Raw genomic sequence first — 22,498 nt, forward strand, 5'->3', positions numbered from 1 at the left:
TATATAAATATTTAATTAATTAATAGGTATCTATATTCTAATAAAAAAAACCCTAAGATTCATAGATCTATAAGCATTCTGTTATATTTATTAGTAGATAAGATAATCTGACGTTCCACATTTATATAGATATATGTTAAGGCCACCCTTTTATTATCATCTACTAGTTGAGCTAACGTATTGATCCTTTAACTCTCGGAAATGGATATATAAAATACAAAATTATATTTACAACATTAAAATTTATATTAAATATAAAAAAAAACATGGAAAATTATCTTTTTTAAATGAAATAAGTTATTTTCTTTCAATGAATTGCCTGACGAAAAGGGTTACCTTGATAGGGTAAATAATGTAATAATATTACATTCATTACAAATTTATATTTAATAGAATTAAACTATTTCTAAAAGTATCAAAAACTTTTGTGCATCATACACTAAAATATAAAAAGATAAGCTAATTAAGCTACTGGGTTCATACGCCAATTATAAAGGTTTACAATCCTTTTCTTTTTAATTTTTAGTAATACTGCTAAAATTATATATTTTTTTTATTTTAATAGTAGGAACAATAATTACCATCTCGTCGAATTCTTGGTTAAGTGCTTGAATAGGTTTAGAAATTAATTTAGTATCTTTTATCCCCCTAATAAGAGATAATAATTTAATATCAACAGAAGCCTCTCTTAAGTATTTTTTAACACAAGCAATAGCCTCTGCTGTATAATTGTTTGCTATTATTCTAATATATATAAATAATTTCCCAACAATTCAAAATAATCTAATATTTAGTAATTTAATTATTTATTCATCTTTATTATTAAAAAGTGGAGCAGCACCATTCCATTTTTGATTTCCAAATGTAATAGAAGGCTTATCATGAATAAACGCTCTAATTTTAATAACATGACAAAAAATTGCTCCTCTTGTATTAATTTCTTATACTAATTGAAGAAATTTTATTTATTTAGTAATTATTCTTTCAACAGTAATAGGTTCATTGGGAGGATTAAACCAAACACCTCTTCGTAAATTAATAGCTTTCTCTTCAATTAATCATTTAGGTTGAATATTAACTACTATACAAGCTAGTGAATCAACTTAATTAATTTATTTTTCTATATATTCATTTCTTTCTTTTAGATTAATTTTTATATTCAATAATTTTAAAATATATCATATTAATCAAGTTTTTAATTCATTTTTTAATTCAAAAATTTTAAAATTTTGTTTATTCTTTAATTTATTATCTTTAGGTGGTCTTCCATCATTTATTGGATTTTTACCAAAATGATTAGTTATTCAATTATTAATTGTCAATAATCAATATATTTTAATAACAATAATAACTGTAATAACTTTAATTACATTATTTTTTTACTTACGTTTATGTTTTGCTGCATTTATACTAAATTATTCTGAAAATAATTGAATTAATAATATACAAATAAATAATTTTTCATTTAAATGTATATTATTTCTTTCTTTTATTTCAACATTTAGATTAATTTTGATTTCTTTAGTTTATTTTATTTTTTAATTACAAATAAATTTAACTGTCTAAATATTTATAAAAAGGTTTTAAGTTAAAAAAAACTAATAACCTTCAAAGTTATAAATATAAGTTAAATCTTTTAAGCCTTAGTAATTATTTTACTCCTTTAGAATTGCAGTCTAATATAATATAATAATAGCTATTTTTTCTCTACACTTAGCAGGAATTTCTTCTATTCTAGGGGCAGTTAATTTTATTACAACAGTAATTAATATACGATCAGTTGGAATTACATTTGATCGGATACCTTTATTTGTATGAGCAGTTGTATTAACTGCATTATTATTACTACTATCTTTACCAGTATTAGCAGGAGCTATTACAATACTTTTAACAGATCGAAATTTAAATACTTCATTCTTTGACCCAGCCGGTGGAGGAGATCCAATCTTATATCAACACTTATTTTGATTTTTTGGTCACCCAGAAGTTTATATTTTAATTTTACCTGGATTCGGAATAATTTCTCACATTATTAGTCAAGAATCCGGAAAAAAGGAAACTTTTGGCTCATCAGGTATAATTTATGCAATAATAGCAATTGGCCTTCTTGGTTTTATTGTATGAGCACATCATATATTCACAGTAGGGATAGATGTTGATACACGAGCCTATTTTACCTCAGCAACTATAATTATTGCCGTACCCACAGGAATTAAAATTTTTAGCTGACTAGCTACACTACATGGAACTCAATTAAATTATTCTCCGGCTATACTATGAACTTTAGGATTTGTTTTTCTATTTACAGTTGGAGGTTTAACAGGAGTTGTTTTAGCTAATTCATCAGTTGATATTATCCTTCACGACACTTATTATGTAGTTGCACATTTTCATTATGTGTTATCAATAGGAGCTGTATTTGCTATTATAGCAGGGTTTGTTCATTGATATCCTTTATTTACAGGATTAATTTTAAATTCAAAATGATTAAAAATTCAATTTTTAATTATATTTATTGGTGTAAATTTAACCTTTTTCCCTCAACATTTCTTAGGATTAGCAGGAATACCTCGACGATATTCAGACTATCCAGATGCTTACACTACATGAAATGTAATTTCAACTATTGGGTCATCTATTTCACTACTAGGAATTTTATTTTTCTTATTTATTATTTGAGAAAGTTTAATTTCACAACGACAAGTAATTTATCCAATACAATTAAATTCTTCAATTGAATGATTACAAAATACACCTCCAGCAGAACATAGATATTCTGAATTGCCTATTTTAACAAATTTCTAATATGGCAGATTAGTGCAATGGATTTAAGCTTCATATATAAGGTATTTTACTTTTATTAGAATATTTATAAATAAATGACAACATGAGCTGCTCTTGGCCTTCAAAATAGTGCCTCTCCCATTATAGAACAACTTACATTCTTCCATGATCATACACTTATAATTTTAGTAATAATTACTACTTTAGTTTGGTTATTTAATATTTATGTTATTTTTTAATAATTATACAAATCGAAATTTATTACATGGCCAAACTATTGAAATAATTTGAACAATTTTACCAGCGATTGTGCTTTTATTTATTGCATTTCCCTCTTTACGATTGTTATATTTATTAGATGAAATTAATGAACCTTCAGTAACTTTAAAAACTATTGGACATCAATGATATTGAAGTTATGAATACTCAGATTTTATAAATGTAGAATTTGATTCTTATATAATTCCAACAAATGAATTAACTACAGATGGATTTCGATTATTAGATGTAGATAACCGAGTAATTTTACCTATAAATTCTCAAATTCGAATCTTAGTAACTGCAGCAGATGTAATTCACTCTTGAACAGTTCCTTCTTTAGGTGTAAAAGTTGATGGAACTCCTGGTCGTTTAAATCAAACTAATTTTTTAATAAATCGACCAGGTTTATTTTATGGACAATGTTCTGAAATTTGTGGTGCTAATCACAGTTTTATACCAATTGTAATTGAAAGTATCCCTATTAATCATTTTATTAAATGAATTACAAATACAGTAAATTCATCATTAGATGACTGAAAGCAAGTATTGGTCTCTTAAACCACTTAATAGTAAATTAGCACTTACTTCTAATGAAAAAAAAAAATTGTTAAAATATAACATTAGTATGTCAAACTAAAATTATTAAAATATTTAATATTTTTTGATTCCACAAATAGCCCCTCTCGGTTGATTAAGTTTATTTGTTATTTTTTCAATTACTTTTATTTTATTTAGAATAATAAATTATTATTCAATAATCCCTAAATCCCCTAAATCTCTGATTTCACAAAAATTAACTAAATCATTAAATTGAAAATGATAACTAACTTATTTTCAGTATTTGACCCTTCTTCAAGAATCTTTAATTTATCACAAAAATTTGATTCACAAAAATTAACTAAATCATTAAATTGAAAATGATAACTAACTTATTTTCAGTATTTGACCCTTCTTCAAGAATCTTTAATTTATCATTAAATTGAATAAGAACATTTTTAGGATTATTAATTATTCCATCAGTATACTGGCTTATACCCTCACGTTACCATGTATTTTGAAATTCTATTTTATTAACACTTCATAAAGAATTTAAAACATTACTAGGACCATCAAGTCCCTCAGGATCAACTTTTATTTTTGTATCATTATTTTCATTAATTTTATTTAATAATTTCATAGGATTATTTCCTTATATTTTTACAAGAACAAGTCATTTAACATTAACTTTAACTTTAGCCCTACCTTTATGATTATGTTTTATAATTTATGGATGAATTAATAATACTCAACATATATTTGCTCATTTAGTACCACAAGGAACTCCGGCAATTTTAATACCTTTTATAGTTTGCATTGAAACAATTAGTAATGTAATTCGTCCAGGAACTTTAGCAGTTCGATTAGCAGCTAATATAATTTCGGGGCATTTACTGCTAACATTATTAGGGAATACGGGTCCTTCACTTTCATATATAATTATTTCTTTACTTTTAATTGGTCAAATTGCTTTATTAATATTAGTAGCAATTATTCAATCTTATGTATTTGCTGTATTAAGAACATTATACTCTAGAGAAGCTAATTAATGTCAACACACGCTAATCACCCCTTTCACATAGTAGATTATAGCCCATGACCTTTAACAGGAGCCATTGGTGCTATAACTTCAGTTTCAGGTTTAGTAAAATGATTCCATCAATATGATATTTCATTATTTGTATTAGGAAATATTATTACTATCTTAACTGTTTATCAATGATGACGAGATGTATCACGTGAAGGTACATTTCAAGGATTACATACTATTTCTGTTACTTTAGGCCTTCGATGAGGAATAATTTTATTTATTTTATCTGAAGTATTATTTTTTATATCTTTTTTTTTGAGCTTTTTTTCATAGAAGTTTATCACCTGCTATTGAACTAGGAGCATCATGACCGCCTATAGGAATTAAACCCTTTAATCCATTCCAAATTCCTTTACTAAATACAGCAATTCTTTTAGCTTCAGGAGTAACTGTTACATGAGCACATCATAGCTTAATAGAAGGAAATCATTCACAAGCTACACAAGGATTATTTTTTACAGTACTATTAGGTATTTATTTTACTATTTTACACGCATATGAATATATTGAAGCCCCTTTTACAATTGCAGACTCAGTTTAATTATATATATTTTATCCTCGATAAGAACTTTTTCTAATCATGAGGCGAAATTCCCCACAGTAAGTGTTGCCGTCCGCGTAAAACGAAAACGCTGCACCAACACAAAAGTACTACTCGGGGAGCAATTGGTGAAAAACTGCAAAAAGGTTTATTACTACATATACTGCGATTTCGTACCCGAGCCAATTTCCAGCCTTAAATTCTTTGGATTTGACTTTCTTGATAAATAGGAATGTCACCATTCGATAGTATTTACAACTATCGATAGTGATCTGAAGTTGTAAACTATCGACACCATCGATAGTACCATCGATGGTTTTGCACCTCTAGTTCTCATCTGCTATCGGTCTCCGTAAGGTAATGGAGGGCGTACGTCGCCTTTGGCAGATGAGCGCAATCCATCGCCTACGCAGGACGCCACATCGCCAAGGGGACTGTAGGCAGTGATCGGACTTCAACCACATTGTGGTAGATCTACCACTTTTTGGACCATCTACCACATCTACCACATAAGGTCTGAAATCCACCATATATTCACATTTTTGAGTAGTTATAATTTAGCTCCACATGATTTTCTTTATTTATTAATTTTAAAAGCAAAAATTGTCCAACACTAAACACTATGTGGTATTTAACAAGTAGGGGCACGATATCGAACCGAAAGTATCGAAATAGTACTCATTTAAAGTATCGCTGTAAAAATATCGGGTATCCATTAATATCGCAATAAAAAGACTCGATATTCCAAATATCGATACAAAATTCAAAAAATTAAATCTGAATATTGGTGCCATTTTCTATTTAAGAATTAACACTTTGCACTTTATAAGTACATCACTGAAGGCGCGCCACATACCAACCTAGGATAGTACACATTTCTGCGCTTTAAAGGGCAAAATATATCCATATTGCTTTTCATATAAATTCCAAAGTAAGTACGGTTATAGTACGACATAGATTTGCAAGAAATGGAATGTTTAAAAACAATATTAACCACAAAACTTTCAATAGAAAGTCAATAAGGACAAATTTTTACATTTTGGAATTTGGAAAATTAACTTTAAATCAGTGATGCTCAGAGAGAGCTTTTACTCAATACGTGCCTATACAAAATGTATGGAAAGGTTAAAAAAGCTTTGCCCGCAGGCGAGGCGGTGCCCATCAGTGCTTTAAATATTTCAAATATTACTACAAAAAGTTTTATACAAATAGTCTTGCCCAATTCCCAGAGTTTTAACTTTTGACGTTTTTATTTTATTTTCCAATAATTTGTGATACAAATGTATTATTATCCACATTAACTTTGTAATGCACATTTACGATTCGATACGATACAAGGGTTCTGGTACTCGATTCCAAAAAATATCGTTTGAAAACTTTCGAGTAAAAAGTATCGGTATCGAATGGCAAAAATATTGATTTGGTATCCTATCGTATCGAAATTCGTGTCCCTAATAACAAGAATGATAGTCTACAAGATTTCGCATTCACGGCGGCGATGAAATTTCTCAAGTAAAAGTAAACAAAGCCGAATGGGAGGAGAAAAGAAACTGTCAAACAGTGAATTTTCTCAATTTTTCAATATTAAACTTTTTAAAATTGCAAAATATATGATTTACAAAAAGAACTAATAAAGAAAATGTAAAAAATCGGCGATTTTTATGAAAGTATTAGCTCATTACAGTACATCTAAAGTTTTTAACGCGTTGTTTACGTTTACTTGAGGATTGTCAAAATTGGCAAAACCCAAGTTAAAAGTTTTTCTAGAGATTCGAATTAAAAATTTTCAGTTAAGGTGAAACCTTGCAGATTTTTCTTAGTTTTCATAAAAAGTTTGATCCGAATCCTGAGATCTACCACATATTTTTTAAATCTACCACATTTTTTTCAGAATCTACCACACAGAATTTTTATTAAGTCCGATCACTGACTGTAGTAGGTTTAGTGTTGGAAACCTATCGATAGTGTATACATTCGATAGTTTCGATACTGATAGTGCAAAATATTCGATAGTATCGATACTATCGAAAACTTGTTTTCACTTTGTCAAATTCAATGGCTTTTCTCGTCAAATATGTGAAAACACATTGTCAAATGAAACTTGACTTAGGCCAGAGTAGATCTTCAGTCGTGTACATGTCCACCTAAATGGGCTACCGGTTTTGGCTCATAATATAATCGGTAAAGGTATCGGAAAAGGAGAAAAAGTTGTGTCAAAGTATGCCCATTTCGTAACTAGAAATACCATAAAGATTATTTGTATCAGTTTTGGGCGTAATTCAATTAATTTTCAATTATCTCGTTAATTGATTAAAAAAGTAATTGCAATTAAATTTTTAATTGCACTTACCATTAAATTATTTGTTATTAAACCTTTTTTATTGTGCATTGCAATTAAATTAATTGTAATTAAATTATTTGCAATTAAAATTTTAATTGCAATTAAATTTGTAATTGCACACTACAATTAATTTAATTGCAATTACTTTTTTTAATTGTTCTACGAAACAATTAAAAATAACAATTAACCTAATAAATAAAAAATACCGAAATAATAATTACAAGATTTAGAAAATTCTACATACAGTATTTTTTGTATAAAAGAAAGGTGTAGTTATATAAGAATATCCAGCCATTAGTCCCGACAATGCCGAAATAGTGCCGAATGTCCAAAATGTCTCGATATTATCAAGTACCGAGAATCCCGAGATAGTACCGAAAGTCTCGAAAATGCTGAATTTTTTTATTTTTACACTGAGTTAATGCAAGTATTTAATCAAGCCATAAGTGCTTAGTGGTTTGGTATTCAGTATTTAGTGAAGCCCTAAATACTAAGGCCCAATTTCAGATGGCCTATTTAAGTAGAGATTGTTGATTACCTTCCATTATTCATTTTCAGATCATACATTTAATCTGCACTTAAATGGTCAATATTGGCTATTTAAATATGAGATATGCAACCCTGTGTTTGTACCAAACAACCAAGATTGATTGGTAGGTTATTTAATCAATCCCACCAGAAAACAATCAGCTGTTCAGCACAAAATGTAAACAAACAAGCAAATGCAACAACAATTTCAAGGAACAAGCAGCAGCGCTGCCAATTGTTTGGCATATTTAAACATAGTTGATCTGAAACCCAGCGAAAGTTAAATGGCATTTAAACAACAATCGACAATTAAACTTAAGTGCCATTTAAATATTCATTTGAAATCGGCTCTAAGTAGTTTTGTATCCAGTATTTATTTATTTATTTGTGTTACGAATGGCAACTGTCGTCAGTTGCTGTAAAGTTATCGATAATCGAAATTTGACAGTTTGACAACAAGCAAGTGGCTGTAAACAAGCAGTGCGAGTAAAATTAAATTATTAAAATAAAGAGTTTTAAAGAAAAGACAAGAATAAAGTTTAGTTCATCACAATTATTTGTTTAAGAGGTAGAGAAGTGCATGAACGCGGTCTCAATCAGGCGACATTTAAAGGATAATTCCAATCCTCTAGAGCTACCGCCTACACTGTAAGCAACAGTCAATTCTTTCAAGGTTTTTCTTTTATTATCGTTTTGTGTTCATTTTCAAAGCATATTGAGGAGTTCCAAAAGAAGCTGTAGTGTAATTGGTTAATAAACAGATGAACCACGTCGTTCAACATCAATACCTCCGCTCATAAAAGCTTGCGCACCTCTTCGAATTTTCGCAGAAGGAAGTGCCACAGCAATGACTTTAATTTGGAAAGCTTGGTGTGTCGGTAGTTTTAAAAGAGGTTCTTCAGTTGATAAAGGAAAAAATTTGCTATCAGTGTTCGCTTTTGTTTCGCCAAAAGGGCGTACTCCACGGGAACTTAAATTTCAAGTTGTTGTTTTGTTGTTTTCACCATATTCTGTAAAAGCAAACTGCATAGCAAAATTTTTATATCGTTCAAACTATTAAAAAGTAAAATATATGACAAACTTTTCAATTTTCGCTCCTAAATACGCTCCAAAAACCCTCCCAGCAACCACAAAACTGTAGTTTCCTGTACACACACTTTGTAGCAACTGCAGTTGTCAGTTGAAAGTTGCCAGTTGCCATCCATAATATCGTCTTGGCAACTAGCAACGCAACTCAAGTTCGCTTGCTATCGATAATCGACCCATTAGTAAAGACAAAGTCTCCAAATACTTTTGTTCTCGGTATTTAGTGAAGGCAAAGTCACTAAATACTTTGGTACGCGGTAGTTAGTGAAGTCAAAGTCCCAAACTAACTTAATACTTTTAGACAAAGTATTTAAGACTGTGAAAATAAGTAAATACTAGCATAGTTGGTATTTAGTAACATCCAAAATACTTAAGTAAAGCAGTGTTTGCATTATTCAACTTTGCGTTCAACAATTGCGTTCAACTCAACGCAGGGTTGCACGAAAAAAAAGTTGAATGGTTAAATGTTGGCTGGCGACCAACTTTGTTGAAAGCGATTAGTTGAAAGGCCGTTCAACCAAAAGTTTAATGCAAAGTTGAACAATGCAAACACCTTTTTATGGCGAATATTTTGATATTTTTTCTTATTTTGATATTTTTAGCCATTCTACTTTTTTTTCGTGCAACCCTGCGCTGAGTTGAACGCAAATGTTGAACGCAAAGTTGAACAATGCAAACACACTTTAAATAGTACTTTGATATTTACCACAACACAAATACCTAAATACTTTTGTACTTAGTAAATACAACTTTGCCCATCACTGCATCAATCAAGATTCAAGATTCAGAATTCAATATTCTCTATGCCTTAACACAGACCTCTCAGGCCTGCCCACTAGATCTTTAAACGTAAATTTTTAATAAAATTCACAAAACAATTAAAAAATAATTAATTGTTAACTTCAGAAAATCACAATTAACAATTATTTAATTGCTGTAGAGTTAACGATAACAATTATTTAATCGTTAATTGCTACCACTAGAATCAACAATTAACTTATTGTTAATTGTTATTCTCCACTACAATTAACAATTAATCAATTGTTATTTTCATTTTCCACTACAATTAACAATTAATTAATTTTTAATTGGTTTTCTCCACAATTACAATTAACCAACTGTTAATTGTGATGGAAGCAATTAACAATTAATTAATTGTTAATTGTCCTTACAATTAAAATTTGCCCAACACTGATTTGTAAACACAAGAAGTTCACAACATAGAACTTGTGTAAAACAAAACGAGATCGTGTATTTCAATAACACATTTTATAACAAAAAACATCTTTTATAGTCCAACTCTAATAGTGTGAACAAAATATAGAACTATCGATGGTGCTATGAAAAATTCGATAGTGGCGGCAATATGACACCATCGATACTATCGATAGCCCCATCGATAGTTTTCTATCACTAAGGAGAGGTCGTCGCAGAGTGTATATGCATTGTCACACCTTGTAGATGTCGTCGTTGCAATTTGATGTACTCCCTCTCGTACAGGTCCCCAGGCCGCCGTGGAAAATTGCACTCACCCGTGATGCCAACCGTTCCCGCACCTACATCGTTGCATTGTACCCTGGGTCGGCTAAGCGCACCTCATCCCTCGAGAAAATCCACCTCATAGTACCTAAAAGTCGAGTATTTCGTTCACCTTCTAGGTATTATCTCTCAACAAACGCTCTTGAATAGCTAACCTACCATATAGTGGAATCGTGGTTGCTTCTTGGATACTGCGCGTTCACGTATCGGATTCGCATTTTGTTGTCGCATACCCGCAAGTAACTAAATTAGAAATTTGTGTCACACCAACGTAAATTGTTCGCAAAAATTTCGATCATGGCATTGATGCTATAATAGCCTTTGCGATTATAATAAAGGAATTTGTCTTTAGTGGGAGAAACAATTTTGATGGGACGCACACAAAATGATGCCAGGAAACTTGTATTTTTTATAGAATTCTCTCCTGGCTTGGAGTTTTTCATTGTCGCTTATGTCGAGATTGATCCACTGAGGACACAGCCGTTGCAAAATGCTGATTGACTCACTGAGGACACGGCAGTTGCAAACTGTAGATTGCGCCATTGGAACATCGAAATATTTTCCAACTCTATGCTCGGCAAGAAGCCGTAAAACAGCAGACAATCAGTGAACTGAAGATATGCAAGACGACCTTGTGGAGTCTGCACTCTCTTGAATAACGCTTAGGACGTATGAGAATGCATCTTTATTTAGCCGGTAGTTTTTAATAAACGTGTATTAAAAAGTATTTTAGTATAAACACATTCTTCAATATAAAGGCATGCACCTACATTTGTTCGTCCACATCAAAAGGGTTGCTTGCATCTTTCAATGTATTTCATTCAATTTGTAGAGTGCCATTTTCTTCTTGCACTTTCCTCCTCCATTGCCATAACTGCACATGACAGTGAACTCATTTTTATTAACTAAAATAATTAAAAACTAGCAACCCGCCCCGGCTTCGCACGGAAATAAAATATAAGGCCTATGTCACTCACTGAAAAAACGATTAAAATCGATCCCGTAGTTTTGATTTATTCATTACTGCCCGTGGCCCGCACGCGTTACATTTGGAGTAAAACAGTTCCCCTTTCTTTATACCATGAAGATTTCCTGCTATCTTTGGAATATCTAACGCGCGCTCCGAATCAATAAAAACTATTCAAAAACTGTATTTTAATTATGTGCGATTTATTAATATAGAACGTGAACAGAGCGGTTTATTTCGCTGAAAAAACACTCACAACTAAAAATTTTTCAAATTTGGGTTTTCTGTATAAAAACCCTCAATGCAATGGAATTCAGTACGGCAATAAAGACATGAATTGAAAATACATACATACATACATACATACATACGTCCGAAATTTAATTATGCGAGAGATTCGTACATATGTACTTACATACATACGTACCGAGTTCTTTCACCATACGATCTAATTCGACATGAATGAGGTGGGGTGAGATTCCCGCATAACTTCTAATGTTTCATTCGGTTGACAGCGAACAAACACACAAACAGCTTTTTTTGGAAAAAGTGCTGCTTTTGTTTAAACAATTTTGGTTAAATAAGATATGAATCAACTATTTTTTTTGATGCAGAACGAAAGTAAATATTTCAAGGTTTAACTTCAAGTAAGTTTCATTTTAATCGGTGGATTCTTTTATGATTTATGGCTGTGTAAACAAAAAATTTATGGGTTTTTACCACATTTTGTCGGATTGCCACGCCCCCTTTATATATTTATTCACATTATAATGACATAAACCTTCCTCTTCAACCAATCTATCTATTAAAAAAAACCGCATCAAAATCCGTTGCTTAGTTTTCAAGATTTAAGCATTTAAGGGGACATAGGGACAGAAAAAGTGACTTTGTTTTATAATATGTAGTGATGTGGTAATTATTCACTATTGTAAACGAAACTTCTTTTTTTTACTTAGATCCAGCTGATTTCGAAACTTCAAAATGAGGCATTGGAGTTTGGCAGCACTTTTTTCGAGATCACATCGTGTATGATTAATGTGACCAACTATTTCATAGCTCAAAGAAGTACAGGTTACGTTGTGCTAAGTTAACGCCGCGAGCCGATTACGAAATATCGAATGCGGCTGATTTCGGTCGCTGAGAGCTCAGTGTTTGTTCAGAAGTGCGAGCCAAAACGCTTCCAACTTAGCCTCACGAAAGTTGGACAGTCTAAAAGAAAGGGTGGAGATGATTCCACTTCATATTCCTCTTGACAGCTGCTACAAAAGGATCAGTTGAAATTCCTAGTCTCACTGCATGACTATCAATCGCACAAAGTCTTATCAGAATCCCCATCACTAGCCCTTGATAGATAACGTGTTTTAAAGTGCCCTATAAAAACATTTACTGCAGCAGCAAAACGTCTTCTTTTCCTTTTTATGTCACAAAAGGACCCGGTTTCCCTTAGCCTAATAGCAGTTCGTGCTACGACAATTCTGTCTGCAATATCCGCAGGTACCGTGTTCAACATATGTATGTTAAGCTCCAGTGTAGGTGTGGTTCCTAATGCTCCGCTAATTCCTGTTTTACAAGTGTAGCCTTCTCTATTGAGTTTGACCAGACAAGGGTTAATTGAAACAATATAGACATAAATCTGGCTTCCTTGAGCTAATGAACTAATTTGGGCGAGAGACCCCACCTTTTACCGATAGCTCCCCTACAGCGATACAAGGCTACCGATGCCTTTCCTACCCTTTCCTCAATGTTAGGCTTCTACGACAGCCGCCGTTGATCGCCCTCCTAGTTACCTGGTTCAGGTAACCTTGAGCCAGATCAAAAAGGGTGTATAGAAATCGTCCCTTAACCAAAAGTTCCACATTATCTACATAGGCGATCACCCGACAGCCCACTTTTTCCAATTCCTCCAGAAGGTCGTTTACAACCGCAATCCAGAGCAGGGGAGAGGGAACACCACCTTGTGGAGTGCTTCTATTGACTCTGCACTGATTGCAGACGCTCCCCCACTCCGCCGCGACTGTTCTGTCACGAAGTAAGCTTATTAGGTTGGCTTCAACCCCTAGATTATGAATATACTTGACTATTGCCTCTGGAGTGACATTTTTAAAGGCTCCTTCTATATCGAAGGCCCCTACTGCATAATCTTCATGCGTGAAGGCTTCCTCTGAGCACTTTACCAATGTGTGCAGGGCGGTATTCACCGACATTTTCTTGCAATAAGCATATTGAGCTCTTGAAAGACAGTCACCAGGAATCGCATTTCTTATGTACAAGTCTATCAGTCTCTCAAGCGTTTTTAGCAAAAACGGGGGAAACATGAGAGCCTTTTCCGGCCTTCGGGGTGAACGCAAAACTGACTATCTTCCCAACCTTGGGAATGTACCCGGTCCTCGCGCAGTTCGCATAAATAGGATCAAACCAATTGCACGACACCTTCAGAGCCCTTTGCAGCTTCGCAGGTATGACGCCATCGGTCCCCGCCGACTTTAATGGTTTGAACGAATTTATCGCCCAGGCCATGTGACAATCGTCCAGAAGATCGGAGAAGTACAGGACCTGGGAGGAGATTCTGTAACCAGTTAGCGACAATTTCCGAATCGCTATCGTACTTTTTGACACAAACACAATATCCTAGCGATCCGGAAATTGTCGCTGACTGGTTACAGAATCTCCCTCCTGAAGTACAAAATATCGAAAAGAAGTACATTTGACTTCCGAAAGAAGTACGGTTGGTCACATTATGTATGATCAAGGCATAACAAGGTAGAAGTGAATTCGCATCTCCCTCTTTTGAACTTCGACTGAAATGTCAACTCTTAACCCTATACAATTAAAAATTTTAATTTTTTGATTTAAATTTTCAATCGTGTGCTGTGCGACTGATTTTAAATACACAATGAAACTAAAAGGAATTACGAGCGGTGTGCAGTGTGTGCGTGCGAGAACCATTTTAGTCAGTGACTTTATATTTGTTGCCCATCGCAGCTGAGTATTTCTAAGCGGGCGCTCAGTTTTCCTAAGCGGACACTCTATCTACATGCCAACGCTGCATATGAAAACTCGATTACTTACTGCCATACCTAAATAAAAGCGTCAGCGTTGTCTGGTTGCCAAAAAATTCTCATGCCCATACAATTTGTATGAAGCATACCGAAACAACTCGGCGTCAACGCTGAGCGGTTGGAAAATCCCATTTTGACAGGGCATTAGGTATTGAAGTTGGCTGCAGGAAACGGCCAAACTGTCCTTTTCGTGTTACACACAAACAAACCTATGCTTATTGTTGGTGTTATTTCTTCATTTGACGTAGCGTTGACGCTTTTTTTTAGGTATGGCACTTCCGCGCTAACGCTAGGCGTCAGAAACCGCTCCGCCCAACGCTTTTGTTTAGGTATGGCAGTAAGTGCCTACCAGGGTTGTTGCGAATATTCGCATTCGCAACCGCGGAGCTTCCGCATTAATTTTGACATTCGCTTTCGCTTTCGCATTCGCAAAAATCAATGCGGATCTTTTGCGAATGCGAACATTGAAGGGACCGAAAATTACAGTCATTTTTTTTACGAGTTAAACTTGACCAAATATTTTTTATTCCGAAATAAAAGTACTTTCCGGATAATAAACAAACCGCTTGTCAAAATTAAACAAGTTTGGTATCCAATAAAAGAGGACTTAAATAGCTTTAAAACTGAAATGTCTAAACAAGCAAAGTCACCTATTAAAAAATATTTCAATAAAAAATGTTAATTAATTACCATAGAACAAACATTGGGTCAGGTATGTATTTACATGAATTTCTTTAGTATTAAGTTATTAAAAAATATAAAAAGAAGTGGTAACCTTCTTCCGTTATTTCTGTTTAAAAGCTTTTTCAGTCCTCTTTCATATGATACCAAATTTGTTTAATTTGGATAAGCGGTTTGTCTATTATCCGGAAAGTACTTTTATTTCGGAATAAAAAATATTTGGTCAACTTTAACTCGTAAAAAAATAACTGTAATTTTCGGTCCCTTCAATATTCGCATTCGCAAAAGATTCTTTATTATCCGGATAGGACGGTTATTTCGGAATAAAAAATATTAGACCAAATTTAACTCGGAAAAAAAAAACTGTTATTTTCGGTCCCTAGAATATTGTGCAAGTGCACTGACGTATATCTAACCAGTCACAGAAGAAAGCATTAAAAATGAGTTACAAAAACTAAAATCGAAAAACGCTGATGACGTGACAAATTCCGAAACAACCAAAATAAAGATAATGAAGAATTCTTTCGAAAAAACGGTGTTTAAAAAACGATTGTGCCATGATGCTAGATTGTGAAGATGAAAGTCAGGAGGATACATCCGACATTTGCAGCCCCGATGAAATTCTCAAAATGTAATTATTGCACCGCAATAAAAATAAATAAACATGACTGAAAGTCCTCTTAACTGGTGCAGAGTTAATCGAAAAGAATTTACAAATTTTCGAATTTTTCAAGTTTGTCGCCTCGAGCGAGTAGTTATATAGAGGCGCAGGTTTGATTTACGACCCTTCGAAAAGTTTTTATTAAGTACAATGTTCCAATTTTTAAATTCAAGTACTAAAAAAAATATTCAGTCTTATCATGAGTTTAGTTTTCCCCGAACCGGTCCACTTTTCACTTTTGGTTTTCATGTACATATTTACTATGGGCGGAATACAAATTTTCGGATGATTTTTTTTTCGGGCAAAACTCAGGATAAGGCAGATTATTCAAAATTATTAACCCTTCCATTTTTTATTTACCTAAATCACCTAATTTATCCATCCAAATTATTTCTTTAAAATACATGACATCCGCATTCGCATTCGCATCCGCGGATGTTAGCTTTTAAACATCCGCATTCGCATCCGCGGATGTCTAACATTCCACATTCGCAACATCCCTGGTGCCTACATATCAGTAAATCGTTAATTGTACCCGTTGTCCGCTACTGCGTGACATTGTAACCAATTTTAGATCAAAACTCATACCTAACGCTCATATCTATTTTCGGTCAAAAAGCAGTATATTACTGCGCAAAAATCCCGTTTCGCATTATCTCCGTTTAAAAATAAAAGTATTTATTTCAGTATATTACAGAAACAGCTTTGCACTAAATTAAAGGAATTTCTGGTGTACCATGCACGTAATATCAGGTATTGCTTTATTATACACTCCGAGACAAAATGATATGTCTAACAAAAGCCATGTAAAGCGAAATGTTCTTACTTTGTACAAAAATTAGAAAAATTCAAAAAATATTCTTAGCAATATTCTAGTTTGAAGTGTCTAAAAAATTCCGTTGATTTTTTATTTTTTTTTTTTGCTGACGACGTCACGCATTTTCTTCCATACAAAGTTACTATGTTCGACAGTTTGTTTTGTATGGAAGAAATAGATAATACAGTCGGCAAAAAATAACCAAAAACAACGCGAATTCTTAGCCTATTGGAACTTGCCAAAACTGCATGCTTGGAATTTTTCTAAAAATTATGAATACAAAGTTTGTAGTTGTGGTTTTTCTTATTGACGTGAGCTATATATCAAACTAAAGTGCAAGCTGCAGTTGCAGTTGACCGTGTTGGTCACAAAATATAAAGTGGCAGAAAAGTCGACAGTGAGTAATATAACCTATTGACAAATATTAACAAATTTTCCGTGGCATTGAGATTTGAAAAAGGTATTAGGTATTATACATAGTTTTAAAATATATTTCACGTATTTTTGTACTGAAAGGGTTAAAGAAGCTTTAGTTTAAAAGTGTTATACTAAACCATAAACGGCGCAAATTTGCAGTGATTATTGCGTTTCAGATTACGTCTACTAAAGTCCGTGGACAGATATTGTGAGAGTTTGGACTATACCTTAAAGATGACTTTCACGGCACTGTACGAAGCTTTGAGAAGAGTAAGATCCTTTAATAATTATCCTCGGTTATCAGGTCTCTAGCAATACAAGATTAATTTTTGTCTTTCACGAAGTTCTTTAAACAAGTTTTGAGCCAAATACTCCCCCGAATTTTCTTATAAAATTTACCTTTAGGTTTATACATCTTAGGGCCGTTTTCTGAAGTAACTTTAAAGCTACCTTATATTTAAAGGTTGGATTAAAAATAAAGCTATGTCTAAAATTAAGCATTTCTATTATCGGTTGTTTCTTGGTTGTAAACCAATTGAAAACCGATAATAAAATGCTTTACTTTCGAAACAATCATAAATTTTAATGCAACCTTTAAATATAAAGTGAGCTTTACAGGTTACTTGAGAAAACGGTCCTTATGCATACATCCAAAATTTGTTTTAGAGAATCAATGGGCACGTTCAGAAGGCGCAACAGCTCATTAGCTGGTGCGATTGCATCTTCTGAACGCGTTGTTGCGTACTTCTGATCAACTGAATAGTTGCGTGTTAGATGATCGTAATATTTTTCTGATCATTTGAGGCATGTTGGTGTGTAGAAGACGAATAACGATCACTGATTTTTTTAAGCAACGGTTGCGCTCAACTGCTGCGCCTTCTGAACCTACCCAATGTGAAATAATTGCAGAAACCGGTTTGCTGAGCAACCGAGACGTCTACTTTTTAAATAATTTTTGTAAAACAAATGGGCAAGTACATATCGTCCCCCGCATGCCAGAGACATGAATGTGTAATACCATGTCCCCACCAAAAAGTTAACCATCTCAAATCGAACTTAACCACATCACTAACTATTGCTGTCCATACTGCGGTTTGAGGTTTATAAAACAGTAAAAATGTAAAGAACAATGTTCGGATCTACAATACTCGATTCATAACTAAATCACTGCAAATATCGGAGCAAAAACAAATTTTCCGTACTAGATTGATTTTTTTATTTTCGTTTCTGACACTAATTGTTTGACTTAAATATTTTCTATTCATGCAAAAATAAGAACGCGAGGCAATGTAAGGATAATATGTTACATATTTAGGTAATTTTTAGCATTTTCTATAAAGTAGAACGTATCTACCACTTAATTTTTTAAAGAGCAATAGGATCTAAACCTTTTCTCCTTTATATAAATTTAATTCTACATATGTTATTTTTTAACAACTTAAGTATAGTTCTGCACATGATAAAAACATTACAAGGTAAATTCATTCTCTCAATTCGTCGGCCATGATTTTGTTCTGACGTTTGCCAACATTTTAAAATCATATAAAATTGAAAATAAAAAAATTAAATTGTTCACAATTGTTGTTGTTTGAGATTGAAAATGAGAATGTGTGTGTGAGTTTGAGTTTTGATTTTAAAATTATATTGTTGGCAAACGTCAGACTGCCTCTCAATGGTTTTACCTTGTTATGTTTTTATCATGGTTCTGCATCCACCAATTTCGACAGCCATACATCAAATAATAAGGAAGTTACTTTACTAGAGCATTGCTATGAAAGAGTTACTTTTTAACAGTGAAATTTGGCTAACTTTCAATTTTTTTACTGAAACCGGTGGTGAACACTAAAAAAACGGCCCCAAGAGGGGCATAACATGAATGAAAAAAAACGGAATAGTTTTGAAGTCCAGCGGAGTAGAGGAGTAGATTTAAAGCTTTTTCAAAACCCACTAGTAGGGAAAGAATTTTTTACTTTTTAACGCTTATGACCCACAGATGCCGGGAAAACACAGGGTTATATCAGACTTTCGACGTGGGTTCGAGTTGGTTAGCTTTTACCCATCTCAGTTAAATGGTTAAGTGCTGTCATTTTTATATGGCGAAACTACGCTAAATCAAGTGGGTCATCGGGATAACCAACTCATAACTACGTGGTTAGCTCCGGTGGGGACATGGTATAAAGATTAAATTTTTTGGACTTTTTTATATGTCAAAAGGTTTGCTCACTAGTTTTGACACTCCCTTAACTCCCTTACAAAAGCTTTGCTTTGTGTGGGTTCGACACAGTGCCTTGCTAAGTGAGCCGATTTGGTCAAGAGGGAGCGAGAAAACTGTTTTCTGAGCAAACCTTATATTATTGAATCATGCTGTATGATAGCAATTTTTTTCGTATTCGTAGCGGAGATTCGACTTCGTAGCTTTTTTACGATGGATTGCGTGACGGGCTGATTGTCAATTAAATGTAATGGTTTGTATTGCATGCGCTCCACGGTTTTCACATTTTCAATCTCATAAATTGTTTATAATGACTTTTGCTAAAATTTCAAAATCAAAAGTTATCAAAACAAATTCCATGGGACTGAGAAATATTATTTTCTACTTTTTAGTCCATTTATCGAAACGTAGTACAGTGCACGCACGATAATGTGAACACCGTTAAATGTAAACACCCCAAAATATGATCACTTTTTATTTTGCATTGACTACTCTGAAGTAGGGATATTGCGAATGTGGAATTTTAGACATCCGCGGATGCGCATGCGAATGCGGATGTCTAACAGCTAACATCCGTGGATGCGGATGCGAATGCGGATTTCAAGTATTTTTAAGAAACAATTGGGTAAGTAAATTAAGTTATTTAGGTTAAGAAAAAAATGGGGGCTGAAAATGTCGGATGTATCCTCCTGACTTTCATCTTCACTTGAAGAATCTAGCATAATGGCGAGATCTCTGTTTAAACACCGCTTACAAGCGAAACCAGATGTGCCAGGTTTTTCTAAAACTTTTTAAAAATAATTCTTCATTCTCATTCTCTTGGCTGTTATCAGCGTTTTTTCGATTTTAGTTTTTGTAATTAGTTGTTAATACTTTCTTCTGCGACTGGTTTGAAAAGTTTGTTCTTATATCGGATTATTATATGTGAATATGGAAAATTAATTATTATTTTCCGGGAATGAAAATTTTGAACGAAATTCTGTTTCCAAAGTAGTGTCTGCCAGCCGAATCGGATCAAAATATTCTTATTTTTTTAAAAACCACCCCGTTTCTTTATAAGCATTTGAATTATTGGAATCACGGATGATGAGGGTCTCAGATAGTTACGTAATTCTTACCTAATTAAAGGTCAGACCTATAGCTTTTTAATTATTTGAGCATCGATTCTCTTTACAGCCAGACGTTGACCATTTCTGCTGGAAATCCCTATTGAAGGAGCTTACTCTTTGACTTTAAATAGCACAGAAGGAACACTTCGGGGGTTAGTTTTACCACAGAAGTTTTTAGCCAAGGATCCAATGTATATCCCAATGAAAAAAATATTGCCCGAAAAGTAAACCAAATGACTACTTTTGAAATGTTTGCTAAAAATAAACTCCCCAAAGAGCCCCAATTGAAATGAATACATGTAACACATGATACAAATATTTAAAGGTAGTTTCACTTCTTCTTCTTAGCCGCCATTGCACAGTGGTAGAATAGGCTCATTTAGCGGCGTTTAATTAATAGCGCTTAGGGAAATTTTTTTTTCTTTGCGTAATATTTTTTATCTGAAAATAGATTAAGCTACAATGTTAAACAAAAAAAATTTTTTACGTATATAAATATTTTTTTTGTGAAAGTTGCAATTTTTTTCATATTGACGACATTTTTTATTTCATTCAGGAAAAAATTACAAAGTTAATATATTTAGGCTGCGTTTCTTTATACATTCCGGATAATCCCATTTCACAGCCGGAATAAACAGAATGCGTTTGAAATATACGTCAACATATCAACAGGAACGTTCTAAAGAATAAATAAACAAAAAAGCTTATTCCAAACGTTCAGAATGAATAAAGAAATGCAGCCTTAATGTTTCACTTTCTTTTAGGCCAAAAATTTATTAAACTTTAATATTGAAATCATTTATTTTTAACATTAATTTATTTATATTTTTTTATGTATTAAACTTTAAATAATTTTTATTTATTTCTGTGCTATACATTGTCAATAAAACGACATATGTAGGTACAATTATGTTGGAAATAATAGGCTTAAGGCAAATGTACGAGTTTTTATTCAGAATCATCAGAACCAACAGCGTCTTCTTGTATAATTGGATCTGAAAGCAAATTTAGTACATCACTGCCTATTTCTATATTGTTCCGGGAGTATCCAGATGGTTGTTTGGAGAGCGAGGATATGAGAGGATCAGAAGAGAAAAGAATTGAGTGAATTAAATCCTCCATTGTGTTTTTTCTTGAATTTTTGCGTGTGTGGTGCTCTCTAAAATTCCTTAAATCTTTATTTCGGGCTTCCTGTGCTTCTTCTGACATCATGCCAATTGGGAGCGAGACATTATTTATGATGCCAGCACCGTGAATTAAAATTTTATGCACGGAAGATGGCATATAGAACCATGGGTATTTTTCTACAAATATTTCCGCTGTTTCAAAGCAATATATTTTGAAAGCATGTGTATTAACTTTATACCCACAAGTCATAGTTCGTAAAATAACACTAAATCTACTGATTAGTTCCTCACTGATTCCAGTTAAAAGTGCAGCCAATTTTGGTTGTTGGAAAAAACGTCTAGCAGTATTTCCGCTATTGGTATTTTCCGAACCAGGTTTAGGTAATCAACTAGTAAACACATCTCATTTCTTAACTTTTCTTATATATTCAGCTTAGTTTGTTGTACAACTGATTTATCGGTGCTACGAACTGGCCACTTTTGAATTGGCAATCTATATGCAATATGTAAAATGCATTCAAAACATCTTATCCAAACATGTAATGTTGACAAGCCATACTCATACATATTAGTATTAGGTGGTAGATTTTTAATAGAATTTAAGTCATTCATAACTTTGGGTGTGGCTCCACAAATGCCACATGTTTGTGACGAGGATTCTGCAATCACACTAAAAACTTTGCCATCGATCATTGTCTGGTGAAATTGGCGATGAATTTGAAACGACTCAAACTGTGTTGG

At 32.9% G+C, this 22,498-nt stretch overlaps 1 pseudogene; it reads left to right on the forward strand.

Moving 5' to 3' along the window:
- The first annotated feature begins 1,689 nt into the window (after positions 1-1,689).
- Positions 1,690-2,844, forward strand: LOC118752350 (annotated as a pseudogene).
- Positions 2,845-22,498: the final 19,654 nt, after the last annotated feature.

Source organism: Rhagoletis pomonella, unplaced genomic scaffold (genome assembly GCF_013731165.1).
Source record: "Rhagoletis pomonella isolate Grant_MI unplaced genomic scaffold, Rhpom_1.0 Rhpom_scaffold_01415, whole genome shotgun sequence".
NCBI lineage: Eukaryota > Metazoa > Arthropoda > Insecta > Diptera > Tephritidae > Rhagoletis > Rhagoletis pomonella.